This window comes from Crotalus tigris, unplaced genomic scaffold (genome assembly GCF_016545835.1).
Source record: "Crotalus tigris isolate CLP2741 ecotype Arizona unplaced genomic scaffold, ASM1654583v1 scf7180000017881.257975618366:2651188, whole genome shotgun sequence".
NCBI classification, from domain to species: Eukaryota; Metazoa; Chordata; class Lepidosauria; order Squamata; family Viperidae; genus Crotalus; species Crotalus tigris.
This window is the reverse complement of record NW_024096698.1, coordinates 1,755,455-1,777,685: the sequence shown is the minus strand read 5'-3', so window position 1 is coordinate 1,777,685 and position 22,231 is coordinate 1,755,455. Positions and strand designations below refer to the sequence as shown.

At 37.2% G+C, this 22,231-nt stretch overlaps 1 protein-coding gene across 4 annotated transcripts in view; it reads left to right on the top strand.

Annotated features, from left to right (window-relative positions):
• Positions 1–22,231, top strand: part of DOK5 (docking protein 5) — a 59,206-nt gene that overhangs the window by 9,262 nt on the left and 27,713 nt on the right. Inside the window, exon 2 of one of the 4 annotated variants that reach the window (XM_039343927.1) lies at positions 1,051–1,100. The exons of the other annotated variants lie outside the window; for them this stretch is intronic. The gene's annotated coding sequence lies outside the window, so the exon portion shown is untranslated. The remainder of the gene's footprint in view (positions 1–1,050; positions 1,101–22,231) is intronic. 4 annotated transcript variants of the gene reach the window in all.

Genomic DNA, 22,231 nt, shown 5'->3' with positions numbered 1-22,231 from the left:
TTCAAATCAGGGAACCAAAGAACCACCAAGATCACACCAACCAACATTTGACAGGGCAAACCACTAGAATACAAAATGAAAACAAATCTCATTCCCTGCTAGCATTGATGATGGTACCCAGTTTGGCAATGAAATGTCTGAAAGAAAACAACCAAGCTCGAGAGCACCAAGGATTCCTCATTTCTTTGTCTCCCATCAGCTATAGAAACACTTAGGAAACTTTACGCCAGTCCCTTTTTGTTTCGGTTCAAGAAGAAGGTTGTTGTTGTGTTAAAAAGCTGCCTTGCTTTTTAGTTTATTTACAGTATTTCTGTACTTTTGGCCAGCCTTGAATTTTTAGAAGGGAGACAGATGCAAAAAATGGATGGTGCAAAATTCAGCAGCAAGGCTCCTGCATCACCCAATGGCTGTCTTGAAGGATCTGCATTGATAGCAACTTGTTTACTAAACACAATATGCAGTGTTTGATTAAATAAAGAAGACTTCTGGGAGTCAATCTTGATTCCTGGTAATTACATGGAAGTACACTGACATCTACGACAGGAGCAAAGCAAAGGCAAATGACAAAGGATTCCCTTTTGATGTGCATTTTGGTGTTGCTTTTAAGTATGTAAGAGGCAGAATGTCTATGGAGATTCTCAGTCATCCAGGTCATAGTTGTCCCAAAGGAGCTTTTCCACAAGGCAACTGGATTTTCTTTTTTCTCATCCAAGAAGCTTCTTCAGCTCTGATTAGATGGTGGGGAATGGAAGGATTTATGTTCCTTGCAGACTGCTGGACATTTGCACTTTTTAGTGAGTTGTTGAGGCCACCTGGAGGCCTATCTGTGTCGTCAGGGTCACCTGAGTAGTGCAAATGGGTGTGGAGCCTTCTTGGAACTGCTGAAAGGACTGTGTTGTAGACTGGAGATAAATGATGTTGTATCTCTCCCCCTTTGTTGAGAAAAGGCTGTTCAATTTTGACATAGATAGCCTCAACAGAGAGAAGTCAAAGAGACTTGCTGTGGTACTTATCTTTAAATAAACATCTGTATGACTTCCTGTCTTTCAGGGGACTTCATCTGAAGAGTTCTCTATTGTCAGAGGCCTCTCACTGTGGAAGTAGGAGAAGACTTCTTTCATAAAATCCTTTGGGTGCACTTAGTCCCCAGGTCTTTCCTTTTAGAAGAGCACCTCATTTCAATAAGCTTTTAATTGTTAATTGGTAGTCATAGTAGACATAGTTAATTTTGTTAATATCCCAGTCCTAGTAATTATATGATGCTTTGGTATTTTTTATGTATGTTTATTATCATGATTACTATCATTACTGTGCTTCTGTTAATTTCATTAATTTGAAACTAATTACTTAAATTGATTTACTATGGATATTTGATGTGTATGCTTCTGTTGTTACCCACTGGAAGTCATCATAAAATATAGCTACATACAAGCATGATAAATAAACACAATTTATTTTATTGTTTCCTTTAATAATTTTTTATAATCTGTTTCTAAATTTTGTAGATGTTTTGAGTACTTACCACAGTAAAAAGGGAGTGTAAAAATCAGAGAAGCAAATAATATGTTTTTAATCCTTATATTGATTTTTAACATTTTTTTAGCTGTCTGGACTTTTGCTAATATGAGGTATAAATTGAATAGATGGAATAAAATTGAATTTAAAAAAAAATCCCTCCTACCAGCCCACTTCACCATGTCTATGGATTTAGATTGCATGAGGAGTAATGAATGTAATGATTGTGGCTAAGGTAGACAACTTTAACCATAGTCTCAACCCCAGAATGATTTTAGAAGCTTAAGTAAAGTTAATCATGTCATATAATTACATCTACAGAGTGCCATTATATAATCTCCCCTCATTCTCATGTTCTTTGTTTAAGGGGTCCAGATAATGCATGGTGAGATTTTCAAGTATATGGGCTTAGTTCCTCATGGAAAGTGGTTCTTGAACCTGAGAAACTGAAAAGAGCAGTTGATTCTGATCTTTCCATTCACATGTACTAGATGACTATCTAGAATAAGGGCTCTCAACCTGAGGTTCATGTACTTTCTTCGCTTGTATGAACTTAGATGGAAGAACCTTATCAGCTTTATTTTCACTAATCTCTATCTAAAATGTAGCTTTTCATTCAATAATATAGATAGACAACAAAATAATGTATGATAAAATGTTTCTTAACATCAATAAACCTCACTAAAATTATTACACCTTAAAAAGGGGGATTTCCTTATTTATTTGATTTCTATAGCTGCCCATCTCAACAAGCAACTCTGGGCAGCATACATCATAAAACATGCATACGAACAATGAAACAAGCATTGACATTGATTTAGTGGATTAATAAAGAAGTACTTATATTAATAATATATGCATATTGGCTATTCTTAAAATATTTTGAAAATTGAGGATCTTTGGTTTCCTTTGTAATAGCATCAATATGTGTTTTATGCAATTCAGTCATTTTTCTGAGAAGTGTCTATAGGCTTCACCAAACTCGCAAAGGTCTTCATGGTACAAAAAGGTTACAAACCGTGATCTAGATAAAGCTTTTGTTTGCAGCAGATTTAAGAGTGGCTAATGACTTTGTACCACACTGTGCTTGCATATAGTCTCTTTTCCAAATTTATACGCACTGTGGACAGATGAGCTGCTGGGAGGCCAGAATTCACAACTGCAAAGTGGCCTTTCAGAGCTTAAAGTCACCTTTTATACTGCAGTTAATATTGAAGAATGAAATCCATGTGTCTAGAGAAAGGCTGCAGCCAAGGTGAAAAGCTTGTGTATTACAAGTAGTGGCAACAGGGTCACACAACGTGAAGGCTCTCTCTGGATCATTTACCTTGAAAAATAATAAATCAGATGCGTTTGTGTTTATTGTCTACTTAAAGTCCTTTCAGAAAACTTGGGGACATATAATGGTGCCCAAGAGTTGTAAAATTCTTTCATTGCTCGTCCAGAGGGCATCAAGGGGAATGGATGCAGAGACCTCACAGCTGATGGGAAATCCACTGGCTGAATAAAATCTTTTTAAGGGCCACAAACTGCTTTTATTTTCTTCTTGTTTTTAAGGAGCTCTGTATAACTAGAGGTCAGTTCAGGATTTGTTTACTTAACAATATTCATGTATGGCCTTTCAGCCAATATAATCAAAATGGTTTAGAATGTAACACAACAAAAGGCACACCACAGCACATAGCTCTTAAAAAAGTGAAGAGGAAAAAAAGGGAAGAAAATCAACAGACTGAAATCCCTTATTTTTAGGCTTAGATTTAGATCGCAAAAGTGACCCCATGTGGCTACAGAGAGCAAGGGGATTTCTGTATCACTTTGCTGTCTTGATAATCCTCCAGATTTGTTTGTTTATTTAGTTTTGATCTAACAGTATTAATTGCCTCTAAATTGTAGGAATGAGCACATTGGATTTTGGTCACCATAATGGATTTCACTGTGCTTTTCATAATCAACAGCTGTATTGTTAAACAGAACAGAATAGCTTGGGGTTGAATTGTGCCTAGAAGTGAAGGCACCAGGTTAGAAACCAGGAGACTGTGAGTTCTAGTCCTACCTTAGGCACGAAAGCTGGTTGGGTGACTCTGGGACAGTCACACACACTCTCTCAGGCCACAACATCAGGCTTAGTCAACGCCAGCCAGTCAATTGCTGTTAAAAACAATGGATCAACATTTGGTTAATTTAAAAAGCGGGCCCTGCCCTTGAGGAAAAAAAACTAGGAATTAAAAATAGATCATTTTTTTTACCTATTCAGACAATGAAACATCTGCAAACAAACAACCAAGCTCCTCAGTATTGTTAAATATCAGAATTGGTTGAAATGAAATACTATTGATAATTTTTATAGATAGCTGAACACCAAAGTGTGTGGCATAACCAAGGGAAATGTATAAAATCACATAAAACATTGAAATATATAAAATAATCTACATACATATGTGCAGATGTAGGCAGAAGCAATTACAAATATGTACTATAGGAAAGTGAATTACAGAGAGATAGTTAAGGATTACTTCAGATATATAATTTAAGTTGTTTACTCTTTGTAAAACAAAACAAAACAAAAAAAAGTTTTACATGCAATTTAAATAGGCGATTTCATAAAAAGAATTATTTCTATAGCAGTGGATATGCTCTGAAGTAAATTATCACATCTCTAAATCATGGCATTTTATTCATATAAAAAAATCCATACTTGGCTTACAAAGAGGAAAATATTATTATGTGTTATATTTATTTTAGCACATTCTTTTCCATTTTTAGCCCAAGAATGAAGCCATGTTAACTTCCAAACTGTAGTTAAAATGAAAATTTAATTAAAAAAAAACTTGTAATTTTTTATTTTATGAAATTATTTTATATATTGAACATATAGCTATAAATTTTGAACACAATTACTGGCTTCATAGATTATACTAAATCATAATCTTTATGGGTGAATTTTATTCAGTGTGTTAAACTATGTCAAATGCTGTTTTGCCCTAATATTTTGTTTGGCTCTGACACTGTCCATGTTGCAGGGTGAGTTGAATTTCTTTTAATCACAAAAGTAGTTTGCTTCCATAGTAATAATGCCTTAATAATACAATCCATTATAGAGATTATCCATTAACAAAATGGAATTTTGTGTTCTATTTCCTGACATAGAGGTTATCTGCTTACATGTTCTAATTCAAACTTACTGCTTCCTGTCGGTGAATTTAATGAGCTGTTGTACAATTACTGTGACAGAAATATTCTACTCTTAGCAAAACATTCACCATATTTACCCTCTAAAGCTTTTGTCTAGACATAGGCATTTCTTCTAGTGTGGTCTCATGATGTTCCTCCTATTTCTTAAATCACCCTTGCAGGCCTCCTAAAGATTTTGCATGGCTTATCAAAATCCATGTTCACATGTTACAGGCCCTGCATTCATAAATAATACCCTCTTCTGCCACTGACTGTAACATGAAGAAGAATTCCGTGTAGAGAGCTTGTGTTTATTTTTAGAATGTGAGCAGGGTTGACCTGGACATTCCAGAGAGACTTCCTTCCTGCAACTTTGATATCCTATTTAAATAGGGAATCTGAGGACATGATATGGAATTGCCAGTATCCAGTTTTGGATAGAAGCCAACCGAAGTCTTCACAAATTTTTTTCTCTACTGAGTGAGAATAGTTATACCTATTTCTTCATAATGTTTATCTCACATTCTTTAGCAGTGATGGGCAATTTTATGATCAGTGGCAGTGAAGGAGTTGAGATAGCAGCAACATGATTGTGGCATTAAGTACTGTATGTTAGAAATAAATGTAGATGAGATGTTGTAACTCACTCAGCAGTCCATCAGCGATGCATTTGGATTTCCCAAGTACTAATCAGTTCTACTCCAAGGTGTAAAGTAAAGTAGAACCTAAATATATAGCTATTTTCCTCCCAGGCTCCAATTTTACCTAGACACAGAAAAGTTAGACATTATTAAATTGTTAAATTAAATTAAACATAATTACCCCTCTTCCCAGCTCCTCAGATTTAACCTGTACACTAAATCTGGTTGCTAATAGTGTTTACAAAATGAATCATCACTCTTAGTATGAATTGTGGGTTTAGGATGCAGGGCACTGTTTGTCCTAAACAATTGCAGCTACCTTTGTGAAGCCTGAAAGTGAGCAGCAGATAGTCACACATACACAAATGTGCAAGACAAAACAATAAATGGGTGATGTAAGTTCTTTCATATATCTGGAATGCACTACATGGTTTCATTCTTATACACAGTCATTTTAGGAAGTACCCAGTGATGGGATTCAAATATGTGAACAACTGATTCTCTGTGTGGATGTCACTTCCGGAAGTCCATTCTGAGCCTGAGCAACAAAAAATTAGCTACCGGTTCTGTTGAACTGGTGCAAACTGGCTGAATCCCATCACTGGATGTACCACATAGATATGTTTGCTTTTGCATGCAAATTCCTATACATGTTAAAATGTTTCATTGAAAAATTCAGTACACATTCAAAAAAACTGAGTAGGATACATCTTCTGTTTCTCTTTTGCTATATTATTATGTCAACACCATCACCTTTAACTACTTTCCAGCTTTTCTACTGTGAAAAGTTAAATTATGGCTAAGAGGAATTTTCTGAAGCAAAACACTTTACATGTAAGAAAGAAGATCAGATTTGCAATGCTAGCTTAGAAAGGAAGCAGGAGCAGGGTGGAAAAGAATGAAGTCACATGAATATACCAGAGTCACAAAAAAGGAAGAATTACTCATAAGGCAATTCTACATTGGTGCCTAAGCTACTGATCTCTCCTGCTGTTGCTGCCTGTTTCATGAACAACTCCAGAAATTCCAGTCTGGGTTACAGCAAGGCTGGATGTTCAGTGCAGACTGTGGTCATCACAAGACCTAACAGAATAACAGAATAGAAGGGACCTTGGAAGTCTTCTAGTCCAAACTTCTGCTCAAGCAAGGCACCCTATATCATTTTAGACAAATGGCTGTCCAGTCTCTTCTTGAAAGCCTCCACTGATGGAGCATCCACAACTTCTGAAGGCAACCAGTTCCACTGGTTAATTGTTCTCACTATCAGGAAATTTCTCCTTAGTTCTAGGTTGCTTCTCTCCTTGATTAGTTTCCATCAATTGTTTCTTGTCTTGCCTTTTTGTGCTTGGAAAATAGGTTGACCCCCTTTTCTTTGTGGCAGCTCCTCAAATATTGAAATATTGCTAACATGTCATCCCTAGTCCTTCGTTTCACTAGACTAGGCATACCCAATTTCTGCAACCATTCCTTGTATGCTTTTGCCTCCAGCCCCCTAATCATCTTTGTTGCTCTTTTCTGCACTCTTTTCAGATACTCAACAACTTTTTTTAGATTATGGTGACCAAAACTGGATGCAATATTCCAAGTGTGGCCTTACCAAGGCATTGTAAAGTGGTATTAATACTTCACGTGGTCTTCACCTGATTGGTTATTGTTCTGCTTCTTGACTTCCCCATTTGAGCAGGGAAAGGAAGTCTCCTTGGCTATCCTTTTTAGGGGCTGGTCTTTCAGTGCCTACCTTTTCCTCTTGGGGAATGTTCCCTTCTTACTATCCTAGTGCTTTTATTGTTTTTCTTTGATGGTATCAATATAGTTGAGATGCCATTGTAATCACAGTACGTTCGGTTCCCTGTTCCCCCCCCCCACATACACATTTTCAAATTGAAGCCAGAAAAGAAGAGTGAATGAACATTAAAGAGTACAATCTGATCAACCATCCAAATTCAGAATAAAATTTATTAAAATAAGGCATTTGTAAGGACCTGCCTCAACTGCATTGTCCCTAGCTTGGGTGCAATGTAGAGGTTTCCAAGTCGCAAATTCTGAATTGTGGAAATAAAAATGCCTGTTAATTTAGGTTGTTTTGAGACAGAAATTGATGAAATTTATAATGATGATGGCTTTTTCCAGGATCACTGTGCCAGTTCTCTCTCTCTCTCTCTCTCTCTCTCTCTCTCTCTCTCTCTCTCTCTTTCACACACACACACACACACACACAAATAAGATAGTTTCAGGGATTGCTATACAGTAAGGAAAGATGTTTGCAAAGAATAATAATATTTTTCAATGATATGTTGTGCTGCTTATTTCATTGTAAATTCATTTATACTCCAAATATATATTAAAGTAAATTGCATATTAGAGGAATGGCAATCTATTTGACCAATTATTGTTGAGTTCTAAGAATTTTCTTCTAGTGAATTACTCTTCTATTGAACAAACCTAGATGGTATGGAAGTAACAAGATTTACAATAGAATTGCCACCTTATATGCTGAAGAAAATCATGTATTTATCATAGTCAAATGGGAAATAGGTTACCTATTCCTTAGTAGCCATGCAATATTTTTAAAAATAAATAATGTATTTATTGCATCTTCTTTCGGTTGCTCAATTTTACCATTTGCCCATTTAATTCCTATTTATACTGTGTCCTGTGCCCAAAATGTTGCAAAATATCTTGTTAAAAATTGAGAAATCAGTTTCTGAGTAAGTTTTAAAAAAAAGTGTTATAAAAGAAGTCTTGCTCATATGATCCAATGAAATCAGAAGCAATGGAAGTAATACTTCCTATGTTCTTGAGTGAGAATTTATGTTGATCTCATTACCGGAACAAACAGCTTAGAAGCTCGTTGGATTTCCATTCCAAGAAAAGATTGAGCAGGAATTTCTCAGGAAGACATTAAGTGCATAGTATACAACCTTAGGACATATCTTTGGAGCAGATGACAGGACTTAAATTGAAATAGGTCTCAATAGGGAACAGATAATACAAACCAAGAAAGAATGGTAATTCTGAGCATCTAAAGTTGTCCACTAAGTTCCTATTACATCATCAATGTAGTCTTCAAATAAGAAAACCTGACATACAGTATGTGCAATTTAAAAAAACCTGATGTCTGACTTTAAAGTAGGGGCTTCTCATATCCCATCATTCCTCAATGGTGCCCTCTAAACTGTACTTTAAGTTCTAAAATTCCCAATTAGTTTGTCAGCTAGGAATTGTGGGAGTTGAAGGCTGTGCATATTCTTTGAATCCCCCAAATTCTCAATCTGCAGTACAGATAATCCTCAACTTGTGACCAGAACTGAGCCCAAAATTTCTGTTGCTAAGCAAGATAGTTGTTAAGTGAATTTTGCCACATTTTATTACCTTTCTTGCTACAGTTGTTAAGGGAATCATTGCAGTTGTGAAGTTAGTAACACGGTTGTTAAGTGAATCTGGCTTCCCCGTTGACTTTGCTTGACAGAAGTTCGCAAAAGGAGATCACAAGACCCAGGGACACTGCAACAGTCATAAATATAAATCTGTTGCCAAGCGTCTGAATTTTGATCATGTGACCATGAGGATGCTGCAACAGTCATAAGTGTAAAAAATAAGTCAGTTTTTTCAGTGATGTTGCAACTAAATGAACTCCCCAAAGGTGCTTTTTTAGGAGGCAACTGTTTTTCTTTGAAAACGTTTTGCTTCTCATCCAAGAATCTTCTTCAGCTCTGACTAGATGGTGGGCTAAAGAAGCTTCTTGGATGAGAAGCAAAACATCTTCAAAGAAAAACAAGAAAGTCCAGTTGCCTCCTGAAAAAGCATCATTTAGATAATCTTCATAGACAACTAAATGAACTGTTGTAAGTTGCAGACTACCTATACTGATTCAGAAGGGTTCCATAGTCACCAGTATTAAAAACTCCTGAGAGATCAAGGATGGATGCACCACTTCCATCCTGGCTCTGTCACATGTCATCTACAAACATTACCAAAGCTGTCTTCTGACCTAAAAACTAACTGAAACAGTTTTAGAGAATACAGGGTTTTCATGAATTGCAGACTGACTAGTTTTTCAACAATTTCCCCCCTAAAGATTGGGGACAGATTAAATAGATCTTGAAGACATTTGGGTCCAAAGGGACCTTTTCAGGAGGGAGAGTCAAATTCAATCAGTCAATCATTATCATGGCTGGGAGCACCATTCCTTCCATCTAAGAGGGTGATATTAAAGTACTTTTAATTTGTTCATAATTGGTATCCACTCCTCCTCTCCCAGTCATGTTTGGTTCTAAATTACAAAATCCATCCATGTTTGAGCTATTGAATATCTTGCCCTGACAGACTGTGTTATTAAAGAACTGAGTCATTTTTAAAAGAAAAAAAAATAGCAGCAGTAGTGGATGCTTAATCAATAACAGGAAGCATTTTGACTCAATTGTCTTTTCTGGACCTTTGTTGTTATACACTTAGACAATGTATAGTGAACTTTACTGATCCAAGTTTTGTTTGGAATTGAAACAAAATGGATATTAGTAAAGGTAGTCAAGACATATTTGCAGCTTATAGAATTGTTGATTGATTTTGTGGCACCAGGTTGACTTAGTGACTACAGGATAAACATTTTCAAGCATAATCTGCTCTTGACTTAATTAGAGTCACACAGCTGGAAGGGACTTCAGAGATCTTCTAGTCCAACATTCTGCTCAAGGCAGAAAACTTTAAACCATCCTAGTCAAATGGTTGTCCAGTCTATTGTGCACCCATCGCAACTGCAATTTAGTCCATCCATCTTCTTGGTGGTTGTTCTCTTTTCTTTCCTTTCCTTTCCTTTCTCCTTCCCAAGTATATAGATTTGTCAAGAAAGTGAGGCTTTTGCATAATGTTTTTCAAAATATGGTGATCTGAGCTGGCTCATTTTTGCCTTAAAAAAGAATTCTGGATTGATTTATTCTGTGTTTGTATTCTTTTTCCATGGCATTCTCAGGGGTCTTCTCCAAAACCAAAGATCAAAAATGTCAGTATTCTTTCTATTCTATTTCTTCAAAATCCAAGGGATAACTGTCAGACTACAGAATAAAAATTTCAGACTAAAAATTACTTCAGATGTAGAGTACCACAAATCATCCTGAAACTTTTTTTGCATAATCTGGGAAGTCTGTCTGTCTCTATTCTCTCTCTCTCTCTCTCTTCTCTCTCTCTCTCTTCTCTATCTATCTATCTATCTATCTATCTATCTATCTATCTATCTATCCACCTGTTGTTCATATAAGCAATATACATTATTTGCTCCACATGAATCTTGCATGCAAGACTTTTACGGAACTATTTCCATCATTGCAGTGATGGAATTACTGTGGCAACCTCTTTGATTTTATGGGTGAATGATGGGTGCCTTGGAATGTATGACTGCTTAATTCTGTATTTTTCCTCACGTGACAAATTATGACAAATCACTTTCAGAAAGAAAGTGGTTAAAACTCATTTTTTACACTTTAGAGCATTGCCATATTTCAGTAGAAGTTGTAAAATGTAATATGTGTGCTTTGGAAATCTGTTTAACAAACACATTTAAAGCAGCAGGAGAGTGATAACATGTCATGCTTAATGAATTTCAGGCATATTTGACTACAGTATATAAGTATAGTATCACAACATCTTATTATGGATTGGTTTAACTATAGTGTTAATTATGAAGATTGTTGGATGTCAGTGGTGATTTGTGGATAGAGAAATTTGAACTACATATTGTTGCAGTGATAACCCTTCATTTTATCAAGATAACCCCAAGTAATATCTAAAACTGTCTCCTCTATCCTAGCTTGTTCTTTCAGGACTTATACCTTATTTCTAGACTCTCAACCATTTCAACATATCTGAAGGACATCAAAAATCCTAAACAGTGGTTAGGTATATAAAATATATCTGTACATCTTATTAGTTAAAGAAACTCATTCATGTTCCCTGGAATCCCTAGGATAAAAAACTACATGTATATATAATTATTTGTTTGTTTGTTTGTTTCCCAGAATCTCCGATAAAGAGCCACACCTCTAGGGATTAAAAAGTGCTTGAGTGAATTTATCTTTAATCTGTCCAAGAACCTTCACAAAATCCCATGGTTCTGCAGAATATAGTTTAAAAACAGGATATTATAGGACAGTGTTTTTCAAACTTGAAAACTTTAAGATGTGTGAACTTCAGTTCCCAGAATTCCCCAGCCAGCATGTCCACATCTCTTAAAGTTGCCAAGTATGAAACACACTGGTTTAGAATATATGATGCTGACATCCTATTTCTCTTCGTCCTCTTAAAATGAAGTATTTTGGGAAGTTCATTAGAAAGTATGTTAAGCAAAGCTAATGCTATATTCTTTCTCTCTGGAAATCAGTATAGTGCAGGGGCTAATTTATTGAACTGAGACTTGGGAGACCTAGGATCAGTAAGGCCAACAGCTATAGAACTCATTGAATATCCTTGATTAACCTAATCAATCTCACAAGGTTGCTATTCTAGGGAGAATTTAGAGGTGAGTGTGATTCGCACATTGCCTTGAGCTGAATGAAAAGCTGTTATATAAATCTAATGATCAGATTAATCCATGAATGACCTTACTCAGTTCTCAAAGACTGACTCATAATAAATATATTTGTTGTTGTTAATTGCGAAATCGTGTCCGACCCATCGCGACCCCATGGACAACGTTCCTCCAGGTCTTCCTGTCCTCTACCATTTTCTGGAGTCCATTTACGTTCACACCTACTGCTTCAGTGACTCCATCCAGCCATCTCATTCTCTGAATAAATATATAGAAAGTGGTAAAGAAAGAGGAAAAACAGACATAAAGAAGAAAGGAAAGGTAAGGGACTTGAGTGAGCCAGAGTAATTTTTTTTTTAAAAGACCTAAGTTCAAAACAGATTGACTTGAATTCCATTATAAGCATTTAACCTTTTAACCCCATTTAAGTTTTTCTTTTTTCTTTTTACTGTCAGGCCTAGATGTTCTCCTGTCTGGACTATATTGTGTAATAAAGTTGAAAATTTCCAGCACAAGTATGTGAAACAATTGGTTATTGTAATAGCTCCCAATATGTGTAAATTTTGACCACACTGTAATTTTTCTAGATGCGTACAATAAATCTCCCACTTAAATTAAGATATGAAAAAGGAAGCTGAATTAATAGCCCACAAAATACACTCTTCAGAACTTAGCTATTTCTAATGCTTGCTACATTTTTTGTGAAAGGTCTAAGCCTTGCAAAGTTGTTCTTACAATTATTCTGAACCTTGGAGAAGAAGCATTAAGAACAGATGTGTAATTTTCTCTACAGGCCACTTTTAGTTTATAGACAGAAGCCACATGCCAGAAAGTAATTTAATTTTATTGATTTTTTTATTTATATTCCACCTTTATTGTTTTGATAAATAATTCAAGGCTGGTGAACATACCTAATACTCTTTCCTCCTCCTATTTTCCCCACAATAACATCCCTGTGGATTGGGCTGGGCTGAGAGATAGTGACTGGCCCAAAGTCACCCAGCTGACTTTCATGCCTAAGGTAAGAGCAGAACTCATAGTTTTCGGGTTTCTAGCTTGATTTCTTAACCACTAGACCAAGCTGCCTCTAATGGGCAGGCTGTAAGTTCTGCTGTACTTCATAGGAGAGATGGTTTGAATGTTCTCATTCTCCATCACTGACAAGGTCACAAGCTCTATTGTTTCTCTCCAGACATGTCACAATGCACTGAGTGGTTTTATGCATAGCGTTCATATTCCAGGATTTTTCTTAGCAAAATTTTAAAATAAGAAAATGCAACTAGAAAGACAGTAGACATTATTAGAGTGGCTTTGAGGAATACATTTATGCTTAAAGAGGCAAACATGCATCTATAAAATGGATCTTTTGCTCAGTTTTGTTGTATAGAAGAGAGTTGTGTATGTCATCAGAAACTTAATCTGAGTGATCACTATGAAGTAACTAAATTAAGGTGCTTTGGACATGTAAAGAGAATGAATGAAAATTAGATTGCAAAACAAATATCTGAAGGAAGACTCAATAACTTGAAAGGAAAGGGAAGATCAAAAATGTCATGGTTAGATAGAGTTGATAAGGTCCTCAAAAAGAGATAGGTACTCAATATGAAGAGCAAAAGACAATGTCAAATCTGAGTATGGATGTGATAGAAGACAGGATGATTTGCAAAGATAAAAAGTAGGAAATGTTATGATGAATGGTGTTGATGTAAATTTAACTTTCCCTTTATCTCCTTTTGACTCACTTTTCTTTTGCTCACTACTTTTTTCTGTATTTTACATAACACTGCTTACCCAAAGAAGATAGACAGATGATAGATATAGATAGATGATAGAACAATAGAAAAAAAGATAGATAGATAGATAGATAGATAGATAGATAGATAGATAGATACGTAGATATAAAAAAAAACAGGAAGGCCCATAGTTCTCAGCAGAGAGAAAAATCTGTGTCAATGATAAGACACAATATGAGAGAAGTGGAACACAGGAGTTTTGATCATCCAAACCAGTAGAGAGGCATTTTTGATAGACCAATGGTAGTTCAGTTGCATATCATAAGGCATGCCCAGCAGTCTGTGAATGAAAGGACAAACCAGCCCAATCCATTTATCCCTCTCACCCAGTGTGGTCTTTTGGCACTAGATCCCTGGTGGCTAGTACTACAGCCCATGGCATCAATTAGAAAATATAGATTTCTTAATGTGGATTGTGTACCCCAAATTATTACTTTTTAAATGGAAATAATAGAACTGTTTGCATTGTTAAAGAGTTGCCCTATCGGGAAGATGGGTATTTATGTTTTGATATCAATTAATAAATAAAAAAAGAACTTTATAAATGAAGAAAGACACAAGAACAAATGACTCACTCAGTCTTGCCTCCTTTTGAAACCATTCCTGTTGAAACCATTCCTGTTTCAAATAGAGGTATCTAAACTAAGACCACAGTCAGATAATGTACCAACATACAGCATAGCTTAACTTCATGTTATGTAAAAGTAGCAATTTTTGTCTCCTGCTATCATTTAAAGTAATGTTTTCACACATCTGTCACACATTTTCTTTTAAAATGATCCTGTACCATTACTTTGAAGGCTGTTGTTGTTAATTGCGAAGTCGTGTCTGACCCGTCACGACCCCATGGACAATGTTCCTCCAGGTCTTCCTGTCCTCTACCATCTTCTGGAGTCCATTTAAATTCACACCTACTGCTTCAGCGACTCCATCCAGCCATCTCATTCTCTGTCGTCCCCTTCTTCTATTGCCCTCAATCTTTCCCAACATTAGGCTCTTCTCCAGTGAATCCTTCCTTCTCATTAGGTGGCCAAAGTACTTGAGTTTCAACTTCAGGATCTGGCCTTCTAAAGAGCAGTCGGGGTTGATCTCTTCTAGGACTGACCGGTTTGAACGCCTTGCAGTCCAAGGGACTCGCAGGAGTCTTCTCCAGCACCATAGTTCAAAGGCCTCAATTCTTTGGCGCTCAGCCTTTCTTATGGTCCAACTTTCACAGCCATACATTGCAACTGGGAAAACCATGGCCTGGACTATACGCACTTTTGTTGGCAGGGTGATGTCTCTGCTTTTTAGAATGCTGTCTAGATTTGCCATAGCTTTCCTCCCCAGGAGCAAGCGTCTTTTAATTTCTTGGCTGCAGTCCCCATCTGAGGTGATCTTGGAGCCCAGAAAAATAAAATCTGTCACTACCTCCATTTCTTCCCCATCTATTTGCCAGGAATTGAGAGGGCCGGATGCCATGATTTTGGTTTTCTTAATGTTGAGTTTCAAGCCAACTTTTGCACTCTCCTTCTTCACCTGCATCAAGAGGCTCTTTAGTTCCTCTTCACTTTCTGCCATTAGAGTGGTATCATCTGCATATCTTAGGTTGTTGATATTTCTCCCGGCAATCTTAATTCCAACTTTTGATTCATCTAGCCCTGCCTTTCTCATGATGTGCTCTGCATATAAGTTAAATAGGCAGGGCGACAGTATACAGCCTTGCCGGACTCCTTTTCCAATTTTGAACCAATCAGTGGTTCCGTGTTCGGTTCTCACTGTTGCTTCTTGACCCGCATATAGGTTTCTCAAGAGACAAATGAGATGGTCTGGTACTCCCATCTCTTTAAGAACTTGCCACAATTTGTTGTGATCCACACAATCAAAGGCTTTTGCATAGTCAATGAAGCAGAAGTAGATGTTTTTCTGGAACTCCCTAGCTTTCTCCATGATCCAGCGTATGTTGGCAATTTGATCTCTAGTTCCTCTGCCTCTTCGAAATCCTGCCTGTACTTCTGGTAGTTCTCGATCCACATACTGCTGGAGTCTAGCTTGTAGGATTTTAAGCATAACTTTACTAGCATGTGAAATGAGTGCAATGGTGCGATAGTTTGAACATTCTTTGGCATTGCCTTTCTTTGGAATTGGAATGTAAACTGACCTTTTCCAATCCTGTGGCCACTGTTGAGTTTTCCAAATTTGCTGGCAAATTGAGTGTAGCACTTTTACTGCATCGTCTTTTAAGATTTTGAATAGCTCAGCTGGAATACTGTCACCTCCACTAGCTTTGTTGTTGCTCAGATTTTCTAAGGCCCATTTCACTTCACATTCTAGGATGTCTGGTTCGAGGTCAATGACCATCTCATTGTGGTTATCTGGGATGTTAAGCTCATTCTTGTATAGTTCTTCTGTGTAGTTTTGCCATCTCTTCTTAATCTCTTCTGCCTCTGTTAGGTCTCTGCCATTTTGGTCCTTTATCATGCCCATCTTTGCATGAAACGTTCCCTTCATATCTCCAATTTTCTTGAAGAGATCTCTGGTCCTCCCTATTCTGTTGTTTTCTTCTATTTCTTTGCACTGTTCATTTAAGAAGGTATTCTTATCTCTTCTAGCTATTCTCTGGAATTCTGTATTCAATTGGGTGTATCTTTCTCTTTCTCCTTTGCCTTTCGCTTCCCTTCTTTCCTCAGCTATTTGCAAAGCTTCCTCAGACAGCCATTTTGCTTTCTTGCATTTCTTTTTCTTTGGGATGGTTTTAGTTGCTACCTCTTGTACAATGTTGCGAACTTCCATCCATAGTTCTTCAGGCACTCTGTCTATCAGATCCAATTCCTTAAATCTATTTGTCACCTCTACTGTATATTCATCAGGAATATGATTTAGTTCATACCTGAGTGGCCTAGTGCTTTTCCCTACTTTTTTCAATTTAAGCCTAAATTTTGCAACGAGAAGCTCATGATCTGAGTCACAGTCAGCTCCTGGTCTTGTTTTTACTGACTGTATACAGCTTCTCCATCTTTGGCTGCAGAGCACATAGTCAATCTGATTTCTATGTTGACCGTCTGGTGATGTCCATGTGTAGAGCCATCTCTTGGGTTGTTGGAAAAGAGTGTTTGTTATGACCATCGTATTCTCTTGACAAAATTCTATTAGCCTGTGCCCTGCTTCATTTTGTACTCCAAGGCCAAACTTGCCTGTTATTCCGGTTATCTTTTGGCTTCCTACCTTAGCATTCCAATCCCCCATGATGATAAGGACATCATTTTTTGGTGTTAATTCTATAAGGTGCTGTAGGGCTTCATAGAACCGGTCAATTTCATCCTCTTCAGCACCAGTGGTTGGGGCATAGATTTGGACTACTGTGATATTGAATGGTTTGCCTTGGATTCGAATTGAGATCATTCTGTCATTTTGGGGATTGTATCCCAGTATTGCTTTTCCTATTCTTTTATTGACTATGAAGGCTACTCCATTTCTTCTGAGGGATTCTTGCCCACAGTAGTATACCTGATGGTCATCTGAGTTAAATTCACCCATTCCTATCCATTTTAGTTCGCTGATTCCTAAGATGTCGATGTTCAGTCTTGTCATCTCTTTTTTGACTATGTCTAGCTTGCCTTGATTCATGGATCTTACATTCCAGGTTCCTATGGAGAAAAAATCTTTACAGCATTGGACTTTCCTTTCACCACCAGATATATCCACAGCTGAGCGTCCTTTCGGCTTTGGCCCAGTCGCTTCATTCTTTCTGGCGCTACTAGTACTAGCCCTCTGCTCTTCCCCAGTAGCATATTGGACACCTTCCGACCTGAGGGCTCATCTTCCAGCGTCATATCTTTTTTCCTTTTAGTACTGTCCATGGGGTTTTCATGGCAAAGATACTGGAGTGGTTTGCCATTTCCTTCTCCAGTGGATCACATTTTGTCAGAACTCTCTGCTATAACCTGTCCGTCTTGGGTAGCCCTGCACGGCATAGCTTATAGCTTCATTGAGTTACGCAAGCCCCTTCGCCACGACCAGGCAGTAATCCATAAAGGAGGCTTTGAAGGCTAGCACAGTGCATTTTCATATTATAACATGTAGACACAGAGAGACACACATGTACCCATATATTAAAATGGTAAAATTACCTTTCTGTGGTCATTTTCTGCAAGACCATTGTTATTCCAGTAAGATGGAAGCTTTTTTCAATGAGATTCAAATGAGAAAGAGATCATTGAAGGATCCTGCAATAAATGGAATTTCAAGCAAACAGGTGCCCAATGGGCAGGCAATAGTGAGAAGAGAAACCTTAATTTAGCTTGCCTAAATGAGGGGGGAAATGAGGATTAGGAGATTAAGATACTTATACATTAAAAAGAGATCAACAGTGTCTTGCAAATAATTAGGGATTCTTTCAAGTCTTACTTCAGCTAGCACCTGGGTGCTGGAAAAAACCAAACTGATAACTGCATATTCAGATTGTCCTACAGCAGTTGTTCATACTCACAGTTAAATCAGTAGGATATGCAACATGAAGTCATCTGAAGTTTTAATCTTCCTGTGAAGTTGATTTTCTGGTCTAGTCTACCTTGTTCTCCTACTTATTGACCAAGTGATTTCTGAGTATGTTTTTTTGTTTTATTTCCAGAAATTGCTTCTGTGAAGCATTGCACATTCTTGTCCATTTCAGACAATATGCAGTAGTTTGTTCCAGATTAATACTAGCAATTCATTTCTATTTCATGGAGGCAGTAAGGCCTCCCATCTTAGTTAAATGCTTAAGTTCTAAAAGGGCCAAGTTTGAAGACCCGTGCTCTAATCAGTTAGAACAGGCATGGATGCATCACGATGAAACCGTGCCCACCCCATTGCCGACAATGGGGAAAAAGTCACGATATGTTGCATGGCATCACGTGACAACATGAGTTTGACATGCCTGAGTTAGAACTATCTTTATCAGGAAAGCTCTAATAACATAATGGTTATAACATTTGTTTTGTACAGGGAAGGTTGCTGTTTGAAACCCAGAAGAAATGTCTTGTCTTTAAGTACTGTTTTTACTCCCTTAAATTGCTTATTTTTCCTGTGTTTTTAAAATAGGTTCAATGGTATACATTTCATTATTTCTCTAATCATTTGTGGTAAAAGAATTTCAATGTGAGCTCCAAATAGTTTTAGGCAGTCATAAAAAAAGAAAAAAAATCTTGCAATATTACCTAGGAAAGCTGAAATCTCATGAGATTAATGTTTTTATTTGGCATCCTATAATATCCTGTTTGAGAGTCAAAGTTTTGCAACTCTCAGAGGTCTTTCTTTCTTATTATGATTGCTGCAAACTAATGGGATGCTGTCTCTCATTTTGAAATCAATATTCATATTAGTCCTAAAATGTGAAACAAAATAACAATACCAATAAGATATTTTTAAAGACAAAATTCCTGAAAATTCAATTTACATGTGTGATATGTCTTCAGCAGGATTATAGCTTTCAATCCTTCTGAGGATCTTGGCCACTGGGCCATCCATTGTTCAGAATAGTATGTTATGTGTACCCTTCCAACAGCAGTTTATTCAATAAATTACAGGCAGTCCTTGCTTAATGAGCACTTGTTCAGTGGCTGTTCAAACCTGCCACAACAACGAATCTTTGGTAGTTACAATTGAACCTTGAAGTTCTGGTTGTCACAGCACCCTCCACAATCACATGATCACAGTCTGGATACCTGACTCCACTTACAATGTTTCAATGTCCCATGGTCACAAGATCACCATTTGCAACCTGCTTTGCTAGCTTCCTACAAGCAAAGTCAATGGGGAAGCCAGCAGGAGATTGCAAATGGAGACCACGTGACATCTTCACTTAATGATCCACAGTGATTTGCTTAATAATGGCAACTAGGAAATGCAGGAACTGCCATCACTAAATGATGTGGTCACATGATGTGGCTTAGTGATAGAAATTCCAGTCCCAGTTGATGTCATTAACCAATGATTCCCTATACAGCTAAGCAAATTATGTCACAATGAACAAACTCTGTTCGCAAACTTCTTTCTTGGTTTAATGGAGGTATTTGTCATAGCTCAGAGTACAGAAATGTTTAAAGGCTGACATGAGAAACTTAATTCTAATGTAGATCACAATTAAGAGCTATGCCAAGGCCTATTGTCAGAACCCACTAATTGTCTTTTCCCCTTACATTTTCTGTGCTTTAAAGTGCCATTAGGTGAGCTTTCCTAGTTATTGGCAGCTTGTTTAAGCAGATGTTGAGCTAAAGTTGTAAATGTCTGTCTGGGGCTGGTGGAAATGACCCAACCTCATTTATTTCTGGCATTCCTTCAGATATTTGATCCTCCTTGTTTAGAACAAACTGCTACTGCTTAGCTTCTTGGCTGTGAAAAACCTGCCTTAATAGTTGCCATATGCTTGGGATCAATAGAGAAAAGTGAAGCCGTTGCTATTCCTTGGCTTTAATGAAAGCAGCAAATTAATCATTTTGAAGAATCAGCACTCAGGGATACATTAAGCCTTTGTCCTTATGCATGTTTTTCTGCAATCCTTATACACAACAAAAAATGAAATCCTGACAATGCATTTCATTGGACTTGCTAAACAGTGATATTGCTCTAATTTTTCATCTGAACACAGGTTATGTTTTGTAGTAGAATGGATGTGGCTTTTGAGGACCTTCCTTCCTTCCTTCCTTCCTTCCTTCCTTCCTTCCTTCCTTCCTTCCTTCCTTCCTTCCTTCCTTCCTTCCTTCCTTCCTTCCTCCCTTCTTTCCTCCCTCCCTCCCTGGCTCAGGAATAGAGGTATAGGAATGATGAAAGGGAAAGTGGGAAGAAAAATATTTTTTTCTGTTTCTCGGAACAGGGATAAGATAGTGGTTTTCCAAAGCAGGAATCTGAGGGATTTCATTTATGTTCTTATATTAATGAGATGAAATTTATATAACTAAGTATATGGTTTATAGCTTGATTCAGTGGGTGGATCCATTCAGTTGTGATTTATGAATGACATAGTTCAAAGTTGGACAAGTTGTGGCCTTTTTTTATGTTGCTGAACCTCAACTCTCAGCTTCCCTTGTCATTATCCACTCTATCTGGAATTGTCAAGATTTGAAGATTAACACCATAATGTCATGGGCTGGCCATTCCTGGATTAGCAGAGAGCAATGTGAACAATGGTTAATTCCAACATCTGCCAATGTTTCAAAGAGAAGATTCCCCCCCCCCCAGTGCTATCTGGAGATGCTATAGCTATCTTGCTTGCAAAAGATAGATGTTGAATTTTTGAGCCTTGATACTTTTCCCAAAGGAAAATAAAGTAGTAGACTAAATTTGAAATTCCTCTCCTCCCAATACATGCTTAGAATAAATCCAGAACATGTTGATGCTCTGGGATGAGACTTTCTGCTTGATGCTCTGACAACAGTTTTATCACATGAATGGCTTGTCAAAAATAGTAGCTTGAAAAAAAGAAAAGAAAAGAAAAATGAGAGCCTCTATTGAATTGTGCTCTTCAAACAGCTTCATTTACCCACGTTCAATTGAGCAGAAAGACACAAAAAGTAGATTATCTGATTAACTGCTATGAATGGATATGATAGCATTCACGGAAACAATAATGTAATTAATTAACAAAAATAATTGTTAAACATTTAATGCTTAATGTTCAAGAATCTTATTTATAGACCTAAATCAGGTATGCTGGCTGAGGAATTCTGGGAGTTGAAGTCCACAAGTCCTAAAAGGGGCAAATTTGAAGACCCCTAACCTAATGCTTCTGAAGGATATAGCTGGAGGACATTTGGGGGCCTTTCTAATTTGGTCAATTATAGAATGACTTCCTCCCCTCCTTTACAAAATCTGAGATCAGAATCTGTAGAATTGTTGAATAGGCAACAGGTTGAATGGATGTAAATTTTAAACATTAATTGCAATTTGGAACTGCTTCACTGTTGGTTAAAAGTGTAGAATACAAAACATACTGTCATTCTGGGAGTAAAATGGGGTCATCTTGAGGAATAATCAAATGTGTGGTAGGCCCTGCTCACTAAGTTTGGCCTTGATCTATTCATGATGGCCTACAAGAAGGGTGATTAAGTAATTTTATCCACTCCAAGTGAAGAATTCTCCATTGTATACATGCAGAAAAGCTGTCCAATGAAGGATCCATTGTTTCTGCTCATTTCATCTCTGGGGCTTAAGAAAAGAAGTGGTACTTAATGAAAGAGCAAAATCAGGTCTGAAAAAAGAAAAAGAAAAAAGAAAAATCACCTCTGGATACATGGGTTTGCTCCAGGTAGAATTGTGGATGGATCCTGGTGTCAGGGACTAAATGGGATTCCCAAAAGTGCTTTTTCCAAAAGGCAGGGACAGCCATGACCTGGATGATTGAGAATTTTCATAGATGACTAAATGGGATGCAACTGGGGAGAACTGTGGTCTTCACAAGCTACAAATGCATTCTGAAAGTCAACTGTTATAGTTCCTTCCTTCCTTCCTTCCTTCCTTCCTTCCTTCCTTCCTTCCTTCCTTCCTTCCTTCCTTCCTTCCTTCCTTCCTTCCTTCCTCATCCTCATCAGATGGTGAAAATTAGAGAGTTCCTCTATACCTTGTAGAGATTTTGA